This window comes from Oncorhynchus keta, chromosome 2, assembly GCF_023373465.1.
Source record: "Oncorhynchus keta strain PuntledgeMale-10-30-2019 chromosome 2, Oket_V2, whole genome shotgun sequence".
In the NCBI taxonomy this organism is placed as follows: Eukaryota; Metazoa; Chordata; class Actinopteri; order Salmoniformes; family Salmonidae; genus Oncorhynchus; species Oncorhynchus keta.
Window position 1 is genome coordinate 64,380,059 of NC_068422.1, and position 15,852 is coordinate 64,395,910.

General features: G+C 42.5%; 1 protein-coding gene across 1 annotated transcript in view; it reads right to left on the bottom strand.

Moving 5' to 3' along the window:
• Positions 1-10,128, bottom strand: part of LOC118358499 (coiled-coil domain-containing protein 102A-like) — a 65,894-nt gene extending 55,766 nt beyond the window's left edge. The window contains exon 1 of the mRNA XM_052480453.1: positions 9,541-10,128. The gene's annotated coding sequence lies outside the window, so the exon portion shown is untranslated. The remainder of the gene's footprint in view (positions 1-9,540) is intronic.
• Positions 10,129-15,852: the final 5,724 nt, after the last annotated feature.

Below are 15,852 nucleotides of genomic sequence, written 5' to 3' on the forward strand. Positions count from 1 at the left end.
TATCTCTCACCATTAGTGGGGTCAAACTGTCTGGGATTAGGGGCTAGAGAAGGAGGAGCATATCACCCATATAAACTCCGACAGAAACACACATAAAGTTTGTTGTAAAGGCCATCTGGTCTGTTGATAGGTTGCTTCCTTGTTGGAGCGGAACGACACAAGGCTCAGATCTGTCCGTAACCCCCCTTACAGGCATCTCCTATAAGCACTAAAATGACCCAGCAGGATTAGGACGTTTTATTGAACGAAGCTGGGGGTGTAGGGAGAAGACACCAGTCACAGTAGGTTCAAAGATCTTTTGTCCGGAGATGTAAAAGAAACACCCCAATATATCCACTATCCCCATTTTAGTCATTTTCTCCTCTCTTCTACCATCACCTCAATCCCTCTCCTTGTCCACTCGTACCTCTCCTCTATTCTTCCCACTATCTTCCCCATCCTCCTCCTCCCTCTCTGCTGTCACTACTGGGGCTACAGTGGTTCGAGCAGATTCTGAGTGACAGAGTGAATCCTGCATGTCCTCTCCTCCTCAGTGGAGCTGCTCCTCTCTGCAGGGCCCGTCAGCTCAGTGAGGAGTCCTGCTGTTTCAGTCAAAGGAAACCACTAACAATCAGTCCACCAACACCCTCCCATCTGTCCCCCTGCCTCTCAGCTCCCCTTCCCTTAATCATACCTGTCCCCAAAACAGCATTTATTTTTCCATTATTTTCCAACAGTATTGATAAGGTCTCCAGCACAATAAGGAATCATTTGCTATATCCCAATTTCAGCTTGCAAGGTTTAATTAAAATCGGAAATGGACCACCTCACATGCTGTTAGGAACGATTAAATAAAAGCCCCAACTCACTCCATGGAGCAGACAATATTATTAGTCATGGGACAACTTTACCTCCCAGGATGGGCCTCAGTGTTTCTTCGCACTCAGTGTGAAGTGTGCCCATGAACACATCAGCCAAGTGGATGAGCTGTCCATTATTTACTCACAACTTAAAGGTTAACTCAATAAATTGCCTCGGCAGACAGGTGTTGAGGAGAGCAAGTGAGAGCGAGAGACAGAGGCTCTCAGTTAGTTCGTTTAACTAGAGGCAAGTGTCAGGGAATAAGGACAAAAATCCAATGGGATGGTAAATACGGTGGCTGGAACATCAAGCAGGCTACGTTTTGCCGCTAAGTGCAATAAGCCCAAGCCCTCACCCCAGGATTGAGGCCACACTAGTGCTATAACACAGTGGGGTGGGGTAAAAGACAATCACTAACGCTGGGGTGGGGACAGATCCTCAGTCCAGTTAGTAGTAGGTGTTAAGTTGCAGTAAAAGGATACAGGCTGTAGAGTATGGAGTTGCAGTAAAAGGATACAGGCTGTAGAGTATGGAGTTGCAGTAAAAGGATACAGGCTGTAGAGTATGGAGTTGCAGTAAAAGGATACAGGCTGTAGAGTATGGATTAAGGCACCTTCCCTTTATTGATCTGACTGTACTTTATTTAGGCATGAATCACAGCTTTCTGCCAGACAAAGATGGCTGACGCTGTGCAGAGCAACTGTACAGAGCTTGTGTAACTTGTTCTTACTTTTCATCAAATAGAGGGTCCTATTTCTGACAGGGGGCCCGCCCCTATTAGCCGGGCATCATGGGTAAGTGGTGGCGGCTGTAAGGCAGAAGTAATTGAGCATTAAAGCTCTCTAAATCTGTCTGCACGTGGGCGGACGGAGAGAAACTACAGGATCAGACATTATGATAGGCTCTCCCAGAAGGAGAGGTTTTACTTTGACGCCAACTGCCAAAAGAGGGAAACCGAATACCTCCAGGAATCTCAACAGAGGCTGACCAACGTTACTGTCTAAGACTTTAAATGATAACTCACATGTTGTCCCAGTTGGTAGCGGGATGTGTTGGCAGTCCCCCACATCCCAACAAAGCCCATTCAGTCAGTGCGGTCAGACTACCTGTGGGTATTTCTGTGTAACTGGCTTTGAGATCAACTAGTCCTGCGCAGCAATCTGAGGAGGCTTCAGAGACCTTCATGTGATTGCACCTATAGGAACATAGTCCTCCCTCATATCACTATGAAAGGCAGAACTGACAGCAGACCAAAATAAATCCTTCTCATGGTCTTCTCATTAACACATACAAAGGAAACAGGACAACGATAAAATATGGCATACCAGCATTTATGAGCTCGTATTATAGCAACTGTTTTTGGCTACGTCAACGCCAAATTTTGTCTGGTCAAGGCTGATGGCAGTCTTGGCCTCCACCAATGAAGAGTTAAGGAAATTCAATTTCAATAAATTATCCAGAAACGCAGATTTCCTTAGACTTGTTTTTATTTACTTCAGTGCTTTTATTAACCTATTACAGACATGCACCTACATTTGGTTTGCATGACACACTTGTGTCTTTAATACACACCAAACACACTCATAAATACACAGCGCCCAATGGAATCTGGGCTGCATTACATTAGGGAGAGCAGAGCTAGGTTCTTTAATGTAGCCGAGGCCTGGTCCTCCTCACCATTCGTTCCACTGACAGACCAAACCAGGGCCGATGTCTGCACTCTGTGGACGTAAATAGGGGCCTCTTTCTCTAATAACGAAGCACATAGCATGCCACAGTCCCTCTCAACCTAAAGCCACAAACAGCTGCTTCTGGTGCATCTGGCAGACTGCTTAGAGAGGCACACATCGCCCAATGATGTCAGTCTGTTTGTCCCACCCAAAAGGCTACAGGGTGACTTACGGCCACTCCCTGGAGAGAGGGCAGTCAAACTTGTTTCCAATTTGGAAGGAGAGGGAAGGAAAGCGGGGGTTTGTCAGTGGTGGTCAGTCAATTTCCCAACTCTGTTGTCTGCTCCACCCACATCTCCTTCCTGTGGTCTCCGGACAACAACATAACAATCTCTGAAAACAACGTTAAAGTCACACACACTTGGGTTAAAGAAGCTAGAATTAAACAGAAGGCTGCTTTAATGGCAGCAACCACAGCAAGATTGCCCGATAGTGATGCCCCATTGACAGACAAGACCAAAGGCATTCCCATGCCTTGCTCAAATGTAACATTACTGCCAAACAGTAATAACAACGTCTCATATAAAGCTAAAGTCAGAGATTCTGTCAGCTTCACATGGAAAGACTTGCAGGCAGTACCGGGTTCACATCAACAGCCACTGAATCAGAGCTTTTTCTAAACTGTTGTGATGCTCTATTTTTTTGAATGCTTAAACTCAGAAAGGAGCCATATTTCAACAATCTACTACTCTCTGTAACAGCTGACATTATGTCATCAAAACAATGAAACAGGTTCAATTTGGTTTAAATAATGCAAAAACAAAGTGTTGGAGAAGTAAAAGTGCAATATGTGCCATGTAAAGATTCTAACGTTTCAGTTCCTTGCTCAGAACATGAGAACATATGAAAGTTGGTGGTTCCTTTTAACACGAGACTTCAATATTCCAAGGTAAGAGGTTTTAGGTTGTAGTTGATATAGTATTTATAGTAATATTTCTCTCTATACCATTTGTATTTCATATACCTTTGACTATTGGATGTTCTTATAGGCACTTTAGTATTGCCAGTGTAACAGTATAGCTTCCGTCCCTCTCCTCACCCCTACCTGGGCTCGAACCAGGAAAACATCGACAACAGCCACACTCGAAGCAGCGTTACCCATGCAGAGCAAGGGGAACAACCACTCCAAGTCTCAGAGCGAGTGACGTTTGAAAAGCTATTAGCGCGCTCCCCGCTAACTAGCTAGCCATTTCACATCGGTTACACCAGCCATTAGGCTGATAGGCTTGAAGTCATAATCAGCCCTGTGCTTGCAAAGAGCTGCTGGCAAAACGCACGAAAGTGCTGTTTGAATGAATGCTTACGAGCCTGCTACTGCCTACCATCGCTCAGTCAGACTGCTCTATCAAATATCAAATCATATACTTAATTATAACATAATAACACACAGAAATACGAGCCTTTGGTCATTAATATGGTCGAATCCGGAAACTATATTTTCGAAGACAAAACGTTTATTATTTCAGTGAAATACGGAATCGATGGGTATTTTATCTAAACGGGTCTAAATATTTTCTTCTCTCCATTCTCCCAGGTTTGGCCTGCTAGCAGGTTCTGTTCATAGCTACAGAGAGAGAGAGAGAGAGAGAGAGAGAGAGACAGAGAGAGAGACAGAGAGCGAGAGACAGAGAGAGAGGCAGAGAGAGAGAGAGACAGAGAGAGAGAGACAGACAGAGAGAGAGACAGAGAGAGAGAGAGAGAGAGAGAGACAGAGAGAGAGAGAGAGAGAGAGAAAGACAGCGAGCGGAAGACGGAGAGAGACGCTAACACAAAGTGCTTTCATAGACACAGTCCTACTGTGAGATATCATCGACATCTGTCTTATCACAGCTCCTCATCAGAGCCACAAGTCTCAATCTGACACCAAGGGTAAACAGCTCACCCACCTAGCTGCTCAGAGCATGGACGGACTGGACGGACTGGACAGACAAAAATAAATGACACAAACCAACCCTAACTGTCTCAAGGTCTTAAGTAAAATAGTGATGGACGCTGGTTATTGATACATGATCCTCGACATACAAGATAAGATCTAAACCTGTGTGATGGTGCCATACTGAACACTATGCAGACCTCTGGGTATCGGCCATATCATCCGTTATCACAGTGGTGAGTCACGAGTGAGCTCTGCAGAAGGCTGACAATTCAATTGAGAGATTAGGACACCAACAAGCAAACAAGAACTGTCTCTTATCTCTTAACCTTTTCAAGTGTGAATTCCAAATATCTCTCCCCAGCGTGAGTTTCTTTATGCGTGAGATGTCAGAATGCACTTCCTGTTCCAAAATGTGATTGTTACGCAACAGGAAAGACCGTGCTGCCCTCAGGCTTTACTGAGCAGGACAAACTTCTCCCATTCGAAGAGAGTCCAAGCACTTCCCCAGTGTTTCCCCAAATCAAGTATGCAGACATTTGCGCAGTCTTGCACAAATGTTCCCCCCCTGGCACATTTTCTGTCTGGGGCTCGCATTGTCTTTGTTGTTGTTTTCCTTACAAATAATAACTTTGGACATGTGTGTGTTCCTATCAAAGTAAGTGCCTTATTTCCTGTATATCATGTTGTTGTTTCTACTGTAGCATACCGTATGTATGGAGCATAATGTATTTACTGTTTTATTCACATGTTTTCAAAGACTGGTGACAAATCATGCATTTCAATTCTTGCATAGATTAATGAACACATATGATGTGTGTAAAAAATACTTTTTGGAACGTTGTATGGGTTAAGAACAGCTAATGTTAAGCTATTTGCCAGCTAAGTGTGACGCCATGTTTGTTGACATTATACTCCTTCCAGTTCTCTGCTGCCAATGACTGGAACGAACTACGAAAATCTCTGAAACTGGAAACACTTATCTTCCTCGCTAGCTTTAAGCACCAGCAGTCAGAGCAGCTCACAGATTACTGCACCTGTACATAGCCCATCTATAATTTATCCCAAACAACTACCTCTTTCCCTACTGTATTTATTTTATTTTATTTATTTATTTTGCTCCTTTGCATCCCATTATTTTTATTTCTACTTTGCACATTCTTCCACTGCAAATCTACCATTCCAGTGTTTTACTTGCTATATTGTATTTACTTTGCCTCCATGGCCTTTTTTGGCCTTTACCTCGCTTATCTCACCTCATTTGCTCACATCGTATATAGACTTGTTTCTTGACTGTATGTTTGTTTTACTCCATGTGTAACTCTGTGTTGTTGTATGTGTCGAACTGCTTTGCTTTATCTTGGCCAGGTCGCAATTGTAAATGAGAACTTGTTCTCAACTTGCCTACCTGGTTAAATAAAGGTGAACTAAAATAAAAAATAAATACAATGCTTAGTGGGAGTCACGTAAACGTCTGTCAGACCAAAGATGTTATAACAAAATGAGGTGAAGGGATAGTTCGCTAATTTTCCGTGTAAACTTCCGGAAGTGAATGAAGGGAAGTGAATGACGGTCGATGACACACCCACTTCAACATGCATACTGCAAACAGACCAAACTCATCTTGTCTCCTCTTCATATCTTTGGTTGGAGCGGAAAAACAAATATGCGAGCACAAACAACCCATCGTCGGATTACTTCAAATTTTTTGAATGTTTTTTACTCAATTATTTCGATCAATGGTGAGCTCACTTGTGATGTGACGAATTGCAAAATAGTCATTGCTATTAGCTCATTCATATTATGGTTTCTGTCAGCCCGGGCATCAGCGCGAGGTTTGGATGATTGTGTTATGCTGTCGATACTTCTGTGAATGTCTGAACATTGCATCCAAAAATAAACGGGTCACATTCAGGACATAACGTTGTAAGGACTGTGTTTATGCAAAATGTTTCTGTGAGAAAACAGCTCAAATGCTGACTGTTGCGTCAATCGAAAATGGACGTTCTAAATAACTGTTCTAATCGGTTTGAGTGTACGCTGCAGGGACCACTGTAGAATGATCACACCTGTGTGTTGGTACGTGTCAAAGCGTTAATGAGCTTCTGGATCAGTCATTAAGCCAAGCCTCAGACTGTAGAACTCATCCTAAGATTGATGACATGAAGAGATAGCACTGCAATAGGAGCTTCTATACATCAATCCGTCATAGGGTCTCTGTCCCTGACCATGAATTTACCAGCGCAGAGCTGATAGAAGAAATGGCTCCTTAAACATGTATTAACAGTCATTACTTATTGCACCCAATTGCCACAGAGGTCTACTGACGTCAGCTCTGATTGGTCACTTGTTTTTCTTCTGGATACATCTTCCAGCCGGGAATAAATAGCAATATGTATAGATCTCCTGTTGACAGCAACTTGACTTCAAAGCCCAAAGACATGTCAGTCATATAACTGGATTAGAGAGAGAGAAGGTAGGGGGGGTAGCGAGTGATAGAGAGAGCAAAGGGAATGGAGAAGGGGGTTTGGGGGGAGAGCAAACACCAGGACAGAGTAAAGAGCTGGGTGTGGAGGAATGGAATGCATTTAGCGAGAATGATTGTAGGTACACTGTCAATTTGGCATGCAGGCTACATACCAATTGCTCTTGATTGCACCGAAATAAACACAGTACAGCCTCCAGTATTTATCCTGGACATTCACTAAAAGAGTAGCCGTGCTACACTTAACCACTAGTACTCTATGAGCCATTGTTATAGTCTGACATTGTTTATGTAAGTGTTGAGATGTGTGGAGAGGTATTGGAGGATGTTGATATTCCACACAGGAACTTAGACAAAGGAGAGGTATTTTTAAAGCCAAAGGCACAGTCTACTCTACATTAAGCGAAGAGTCTTTGGGTTTTCAGAAAAGCGGTACATCAATCCTGTGTAGTTATTGTTATTACTCACACACACACACACACAGATTCAGAATATCAGTTCACAGACCCACAGTCTGATGCATGTGGCACGCAAGCAGATGGGTATCTGCCATCCTAAAAATGGGGTGTTGCCATGACAACCACACGTGGTGGCGTTGTACATCTGTATGTGTGCGTGTGTGCGTGTGTGTGTGAGTGAGTGAGAGAAGAAACCCAATAGAAATGGGAATTATCTCAGTATTTGGGTCTGTCTGTTTAGCTGCCCCATGCGTCAGGGAGCCATTAAGTAGCTTACTAAAGCAAGCCCAGTTAGTGTTCGGACATTCATTCAGGGGGTTATGTGCCTGAATGTGGGGAGTAAGGTTGTAAAGAAAAGATCAGCTGGACTCATCCCCATCATCCTCATTCTTGTCATCTTCATCAACAGTCATCCAGTAGGTAGGCAGACTATAGTAGGCTAAACAGGGACATCACTGGGGTGGACTACAGCCAGAGTGGCCAGGGTTTCAGTGAGCATGTCTCACTCAGCCCCAAGCCTGGTTAGTCGAGACAGGAGCATTGAGAAAAGAAGCGGAATAAAGGGGAGAAAGAGAGAAATCATGACATCTGTGGGCGACAAGAGGCCTCAAGATTATTTTGAAAAAAGGTGGAGGTGGAGAAAGGGGAACATGGTGAGAGTTATTGGGCCGGCTGTACTATAAATCCATTTTCACTTTTCCGCAAGATTTTATTTAAATGCTCTCTATTGTACCTATTTTTAAAACGGAAACCAATATGCGAAGATGACAACCTACCATTATAACTTAGAGTGGTGGGATTTATCGTGGAAGAATATTTTCTGTGGCCTTGGAGTTGCTATTACAAGTGTGGAAAATGTGAGAGTGACCTGGGCTTAACAAAACGTGTCTGGCCTCACGTTAACACTGTTTTGAAGTGGGAGGCCAAGGGTGTTTTTTAAAGATGGGTGTAAAGGCAGATGGCCCAGACCCAGACCCAGCCTGGAGGAAAAAAATATGTTATGTTTTTAAAAACCTGAAGGCTATATCCATTCAATCAAAACCGCTTGGTATGTTTGGGAAGGGGAACAGAGATGAAAGGGAGAGGAAGAGAGACACATGGAGATAGAAAGAGGAATGGAGTTCACTTGAAAACAAACCATAATAAACATGTCCCATTGATTCAATGTCACTTTCACAGTACACTATGGAAAATATAACAACAAAAAACATGTAATGGGGTACTCTAAAATAAGATTATACAGCATAGTAGGCTACAGAGCTGGCATCATCTCCTGGGAAACACCCATTCCTTACAAACAAACTAAATTAAAAAGAAGGGAAAGATGTCATGTAACAATGGAATTTCGAACAAAGTAGGCCTACACACAAAAAAATATATATTTAGAAAAAGATCATGCAGAGATTTCCAGTCCTGTAGAACGAATTAACTCCTATGCTGATTTTAACACTGTAGAGCTAGTTCTTTGACAACAATGATGACACAAAACTTTCAGCAGATGGATTCGCCAAGAACGATACCTCTGAATGTAAAAAACGTGTCACTCCACAAACCTGTTATTCTGTGTCATTCAACGGTCTCATTCAACAGTCCTCTAAAATTGTAGTAGCAAATACTGTAGTGTAGCATGATTGTTTATTCAATAAGAGGTACAGTATCAATCAAACTTGTGAACTTCGCACTTTGTTGTGAGATTGTAAGACGCGCGCCTCGTTATTAACGAGTTATAAGTGCGTCAATGCAGTTCATAAGCAAAGCCATTTCACAGTGGAAATGTCGGTCAACTCAAACAGAGAATAATTAACTCCTGACAGCTACAATACTACCAGCGAGCTAGGTGGTGACGAAAAAATAATTCCATTATATTAACTTCATGGTGTGGTAATTCTGTAGTAAAAGCGAGGAATAATGGGTCTGTAACAATGTATCAATATTGTCAAGTTAAGTCAACATACAGACAAACGTATTATATTTATTCACGAATGTTGAATAATATCCATGCGCACACAAGGACAGAAAGGAATCAGACTGGGCTTTCCTGCATGGAATTCTGCCGTGTTGTCTGTCATTTGACACCCCGGTGTTGAAAGCAAGCTGTGGCTTTTAAGTGAAACTAGCTGTCCACTGCAGAATAAAATACATATATGCACATACCTTTATAATGGCACAATTTCAGTTTATTCTAAATGCCACTTGATGCGATATTTGTTGGATAGAAGTCGCTATCCTCTCTTCGCTAGTCTTAACGTCATTCTTCCAACAGGAATTTCTCCTTGGGAATTGGAGGTACCGCTGACCGAGTGGGGAAGCGAAAAGGGGTGGGACTTGGGGACGAAGCTTTGAAACCGTCCATCCAGCCTACTGACAGTTTGAGCATTTGCTTAAATATGGAACGCCGTTTGTGTTTTTGCTGTCAAAAAATATACACGTCAAATAACACTATCTGACGTGTCAAATAACACTATTTGACGTGTCAAATAAGCCTGTTGACCAATCAGGACCCGAATATGACTTCACGTCACATAATAATTGAACACGTTAATTCATTGTCGACGTAATTATTGCACATTGATTACACTATCACTCGCGTTTCATAGGTCACAACGATGCACGGAAAACGTATTCTATGACGCTGGTCAAGTTTTGTCTTGCGCGGGTTGCGGCTGCCGTACGAGCGTAGACACACTTCACCAAGCTCTGGACAGTGCTGGTTGTTAAAAAGCTAGCTAGCTGATGGATTCAAACAATGTTCTTCACCAAAAACATAGCAAAACGAGATCATCTGTTTCAGTAGCTATAGTTAGCTATCTATCTAGCTAAGTGTCATCATCTAAAATACCCCTAATTTATAAGACGGTTCTTATTTGATTAATGGTGGTCGGACCCACCTATGTGAAGCTAGCCACAATAGTGGAATTTGCGGTTTGCCTTCAAAATAAAAGTATCTCACTGAAAGTCATGCAAACAATACAAATAGTGGAATCGTGCCATAATGGAAGAGATCCTGCTAAACGAGGTTGGAATGTTCTTATATAAATCAACAAAAGGCAATCAATTGTTAATTTGACAAACATCTGTTTAAATTACACTGGACGTATTAGACTAGAACTGCATTGAGGGCATATTTATTTCTCTTTACAGCCTTCTCTATGGGTTGTGGATCATTGACAGTCTACTCAGTGACACCCAGAGAACCTTTAGCGTCATAGCTCTTATTGCGGGACTCTGAAACCACTGTGAATTGAGTCACATTTATTGTACCAGTCAACCTACTATGTTGTATTGAACACTATTCCAGAGGAAAATAATACAACGTGGATGTGTTGGAGCCTGATAACTCACGAGGACTTTGGGGGAAAAAGCACTTGGGTAATGAGTAGGCTGATACCCCATTTCATTGATCCCCAATCGTTAGGTAAGGCTGTACAGTGAAATAAGAATGTCAATATGCACATTAGACTGACAGTGGAGGTGATTTCCCACAGTCAAAGTCCTGCAATAAGAGCTACGACGCTAAAATTTCCGTAAACTCTTCACAGTTGTGTTCTCTGGGTGTCACCTAGTAGACTGATACCCAATTTCATTGCTCCACATTCCAACACTCCAACCATGTTTAACATGATCAAGTCTAAATATGGCATGATTTCAACAATTGTAGCCTTTTGCATCACCTTTAAAGAGAGACTTTTATTTTAAAGGTGAACCGCAAATTCCACTATTGTGGTAAATAATTATTGTGGCTAGCTTCACAACACATAACCCGGTCCGGTGTAACGACCCTGGGTTTATAAACGAGGATATAGACGCGGCCGCTTAAGCATGCTTTTGGGGCACAGTCGATATAAAATTAAATCTAATTTTATTTGTCACATACACATGCTTAGCAGATGTTAATGTGAGTGTAGCGAAATGCTTGTGCTTCTAGTTAGTGCTTCGAGTCAGATAGTGCAGTATTATCTAACACGTTCCCAACAACTACCTAATACACACAAATCTAAGGGGCAAATGAGAATATGTTCATAGGAAAGATACAATAGATGGTATAAAATACAGTCTATACATATGATATGAGTAATATAAGATACAGTTGAAGTCAGAAGTTTACATACACAAATACATTTCAACTCAGTTTTTCACAATTCCTGACATTTAATCCTAGTAAAAATTCAATTTTAGGTCAGTTAGGATCACCAGTTTATTCTAAGAATGTGAAATGTCAGAATAATAGTAGAGAGATTTATTTCAGCTTTTATTTCCTTCATCACATTCCCAGTGGGTCAGAAGTTTACATACACTCAATTAGTATTTGGTAGTATTGCCTTTAAATTGTTTAACTTGAGTCAAATGTTTCTAGTAGCCTTCCACAAGCTTCCCACAATAAGTTGGGTGAATTTTGGCCCAATCCTCCTGACAGAGCTGGTGTAACTGAGTCAGGTTTGTAGGCCTCCTTGCTCGCATACACTTTTTCAGTTCTGCAAACAAATTTTCTATAGGATTGAGGTCAGGGCTTTGTGATGGCCACTCCAATACCTTGACATTGTTGTCCTTAAGCCATTTTGCCACAACTTTGGAAGTATACTTGCGGTCATTGTCCATTTGGAAGACCCATTTGCGACCAAGCTTTAACTCACTGCCTAATGTCTTGAGATGTTGCTTTAATATATCCACATAATGCTCCTTCCTCATTTTGCCATCTATTTTGTGAAGTGCACCAGTCCCTCCTGCAGCAAAGCATCCCCACAACATGATGCTGCTGTAACAGTATAGACTTTACGTCCGTCCCCTCGCCCATACCCGGGCGCGAACCAGGGACCCTCTGCACACATCAACAACAGTCACCCTCGAAGCATCGTTACCCATCGTTCCACAAAAGAGCAAGGGGAACCACTACTTCAAGGTCTCAGAGCAAGTGACGTCACCAATTGAAACGCTATTTAGCGCACACCGCTAACTAAGCTAGCCGTTTCACATCCGTTACACTGCCACTCCCATGTTTCACGGTTTGGATGGTGTTCTTCGGCTTGCAAGCTTCCCTCTTTTTCCTCCACACATAACGATGGTCATTATGGCAAAACAGTTATATTTTTGTTTCATCAGACCAGAGGACATTTCTCCAAAAATACGATCTTTGTCCCCATGTGCAGTTGCAAACTGTGGTCTGGCTTTTTTATGGCGGTTTTGGAACAGTGGCTTCTTCCTTGCTGAGCGGCCTTTCAGGTTATGTCGATATAGGACTTGTTTTACTGTGTATATAGATACTTTTGTACCTGTTTCCTCCAGCATCTTCACAAGGTTCTTTGCTGTTGTTCTGGGATTGATTTGCACTTTTCGCACCAAAGTATGTCTCTAGGAGATAGAACGCGTCTCCTTCCTGGGTGGTATGACAGCTGCGTGGTCCCATGGTATTTATACTTGCGTACTATTGTTTGTACAGATGAACATGGTACCTTCAGGCATTTGGAAATTGCTTCCAAGGATGACTTGTGGATGTCTACAATTTTTCTTCTGAGGTCTGGGCTTATTTCTTTTAATTTTCTCTTTGTCAAGCAAAGAGGCACTGAGTTTGAAGGTATGCCTTGAAATACATCCACAGGTACACCTCCAATTGACTCAAATTATGTAAATTAGTCTATCAGAAGCTTCTAAAGCCATGACATAATTTTCTGGAATTTTCCAAGCTGTTTAGAGGCACAGTCAACTTAGTGTATGTAAACTTCTGACCCACTGGAATTGTGATACAGTGAATTATAAGTTAAATAATCTGTCTGTAAACAATTGTTGGAAAAATTACTTGTGTCATGCACAAAGTAGATGTCCTAACTGACTTGCCAAAACTATAGTTTGTTAACAAGAAATTTGTGGAGAGGTTGAAAAACTGACTCCAACCTAAGTGTATGTACACTTACATTTACATTACATTTAAGTCATTTAGCAGACGCTCTTATCCAGAGCGACTTACAAATTGGTGCATTCACCTTATGACATCCAGTGGAACAGCCACTTTACAATAGTGCATCTAAATCTTTTAAGGGGGGGGGGGGTGAGAAGGATTACTTTATCCTATCCTAGGTATTCCTTAAAGAGGTGGGGTTTCAGGTGTCTCCGGAAGGTGGTGATTGACTCCGCTGTCCTGGCGTCGTGAGGGAGTGTGTTCCACCATTGGGGAGCCAGAGCAGCGAACAGTTTTGACTGGGCTGAGCAGGAACTGTACTTCCTCAGTGGTAGGGAGGCGAGCAGGCCAGAGGTGGATGAACGCAGTGCCCTTGTTTGGGTGTAGGGCCTGATCAGAGCCTGGAGGTACTGAGGTGCCGTTCCCCTCACAGCTCCGTAGGCAAGCACCATGGTCTTGTAGCTGATGTGAGCTTCAACTGGAAGCCAGTGGAGAGAGCGGAGGAGCGGGGTGACGTGAGAGAACTTGGGAAGGTTGAACACCAGACGGGCTGCGGCGTTCTGGATGAGTTGTAGGGGTTTAATGGCACAGGCAGGGAGCCCAGCCAACAGCGAGTTGCAGTAATCCAGACGGGAGATGACAAGTGCCTGGATTAGGACCTGCGCCGCTTCCTGTGTGAGGCAGGGTCGTACTCTGCGGATGTTGTAGAGCATGAACCTACAGGAACGGGCCACCACCTTGATGTTAGTTGAGAACGACAGGGTGTTGTCCAGGATCACGCCAAGGTTCTTAGCGCTCTGGGAGGAGGACACAATAGAGTTGTCAACCGTGATGGCGAGATCATGGAACGGGCAGTCCTTCCTAGGGAGGAAGAGCAGCTCCGTCTTGCCGAGGTTCAGCTTGAGGTGGTGATCCGTCATCCACACTGATATGTCTGCCAGACATGCAGAGATGCGATTCGCCACCTGGTCATCAGAAGGGGGAAAGGAGAAGATTAATTGTGTGTCGTCTGCATAGCAATGATAGGAGAGACCATGTGAGGTTATGACAGAGCCAAGTGACTTGGTGTATAGCGAGAATAGGAGAGGGCCTAGAACAGAGCCCTGGGGGACACCAGTGGTGAGAGCGCGTGGTGAGGAGACAGATTCTCGCCACGCCACCTGGTAGGAGCGACCTAAAATTTCCAACTTCAACTGTATGTAAACATTATTAAAGTGGCATTATTTAGAGTACATTGTATAAAGTGACTAGTCATCAATTTATTAACGTGGCCAGTGATTGGGTGTCAATTTAGGCAGCATCCTCTCTGAGTGAGTCATTGATGTGTAGCAGCCTGATGGCCTTGAGATAGAAGCTGTTTTTCAGTCGTTTATGCACATGTACTGATAGCGTGCTGATCTTCGGGCTAGAAGATCGAGGCTTCGAGACCTGCTCCCTGCCAGTTTCATTACAGTATAGTAGTCAGATGAAGCTAGCTGGATGGCTACCTAGCTAATTCTCACATGGATTCCTAAATCATTGCTATGAATATTGAAAATGACTGCAGTTTCTATTGTTTATTGTTTTCAGGTTGGTTGCATTGGTGCTAGCTATATACTAAGCTAAAGCTAGCTAGTTACCCCAGAAGTTTCTAACATCTGTATCAAAGATATTTGCAAACCTTTTTGATCCTGCTCGTTTGATCCTGATCTAATATCAAATGCTTACACAGATGTTTTCACATTCGGTCGAACAAATCATGCCTTATTACTACCAACACGGTATTGTACAGCTTTGACAGTGATTGTAATGGTGGCGCTTGGCTTCCACATGCAAATTCAGCACACACAACATTCTATAATAGAAATGTGTTATTCGACGTGCATCTTTTTTGACACGCAAAGACCCAAACGGCGTTCCAATTTAAAAGGCCAATCGAATTGTGCATTCACGCTTTGATTGGGCATAAACCACAAACCCTGTGCAAAGGTTGTATAACCATTTAATTACATCCTTTTTCATTAACATAGCAACTGTATCACTCACATTTTACAACATTGTATTTATGAGTCATGGTTAAGACCAGATTCCTTTTCACAAAAATACTTTGTTTAAACAGTCAAGGAGATAAGAAGAAATAAGTAAGGACAAAATGTAGCCAACTGTGAATATCTGTAGCCTACCCCTTGTAGAATGGAAGTATGGGAAAAATATCCTTGATTATATAATCATATCCATGGTTAAATAAACAGCCAATGTAACTGTAACATGTTTTACTGAATTGCAAATGTCTATTACATATCAAAGACAACGTGTTTTTCTTTCAACTTTTTAAGGAAGAGGATCCACGCTTTCTCTCTTTATGTAGGCTATAACTTCACAGAGTGCGCCCTAGATACTCTATGGTGTGTGTGCTTTCTCACCAGTACCTTAATTGTTTTTTCAGTGCATTACATCAGCTGCACTGTTGGAACTCAAACATCTTCCTTTGATAAATTATGTATGTGATCTCCGTTCTCCAGAACATTTGTGGCAAACACATAAAGTGATGCTAACATTTCGACACATTATACGCTCTTTCAATGGATATATATATC